Source organism: Benincasa hispida, chromosome 1 (genome assembly GCF_027475165.1).
Source record: "Benincasa hispida cultivar pf3 chromosome 1, pf3_genome.v1.1, whole genome shotgun sequence".
In the NCBI taxonomy this organism is placed as follows: Eukaryota; Viridiplantae; Streptophyta; class Magnoliopsida; order Cucurbitales; family Cucurbitaceae; genus Benincasa; species Benincasa hispida.
This window is the reverse complement of record NC_143478.1, coordinates 58,477,139-58,478,109: the sequence shown is the minus strand read 5'-3', so window position 1 is coordinate 58,478,109 and position 971 is coordinate 58,477,139. Positions and strand designations below refer to the sequence as shown.

Sequence of the window (971 nt, the reverse complement as noted above, 5' to 3'; positions counted from 1 at the left end):
AAATTGTCAAATTAGTCAATTTGATTTATAATTAGAATTATGTTCTTATGGTTTGATAAAACCCTCGTAAATAATCTCTTATCCTATCGGAACTATTTAGAATGTATTATCGAACCATAATACTATATGGTAAGTTTTAAAATAATTTTCTTTCCAAACCATAGAGACCAAATTTTTAATTTAAAATACGTTTAAAAGTCAAAATTATTCATGCATTAGATCTATATAGTTTAAAGGCTATGTTAATGGTATTAAAATGTCCAATACTTAAAAGATATACATAGTAAAAAAGTTGAAACATACACAGAGATAAATCTAATCCACGCCATTTTTTATTTATAGTTTCATTTTGTAATAGGGATTGAGTTGGTATATAGCAATACCAACTTCCATTTCATAAGAAAGCATGGTAGTTTTCTAACACCTAGGGACAGGGATGCGACAGATAGAAGCAACGGCTCTAACTCGAGGAGATTGTACATAAGGTTTGAACCTTGGATCTTTTAGATACACACAATAGCAAGGTTCTTGCTGCTTCAACTTCTGGCAGCAAGCAGCTGTAGGTGCGGCCGACGATGTGATTGCGCCGACACAAGGGCTCAGCTCCGTGGGATTGCAAGTCACCGCCTCGCCGAGACGAATTGCAGCGAGAATCGCCACCACCACAAGAACGCAAAGCCCTGTGCCATGAAGTTTCCCCATTCTTTTGGTTTTGAGAAGATTAGTTTTGTATTTGGAAAGAGAAGAAAGATGAGTGGGTGTGTGTATTTCCCAAAAGGCTTTCACTTGTATTTATAGTCTCATGATGCTAAATGTATGCACATATTTGCCAGCCACTTTTATTTATTTCCCCACCACCTACTTCTAATTTGTTAACTGTGGAGTGAAATTGATGACATCAATTACCAAGTATATAAGAGAGAGATATTTTGAGATAAAAGCTATACTCTCTAAATTTATAAATTTAATAC

General features: G+C 34.8%; 1 pseudogene; it reads right to left on the bottom strand.

Moving 5' to 3' along the window:
• Positions 1-329: 329 nt before the first annotated feature.
• LOC150038577 (non-specific lipid-transfer protein 2 pseudogene) lies at positions 330-749 on the bottom strand (annotated as a pseudogene).
• Positions 750-971: the final 222 nt, after the last annotated feature.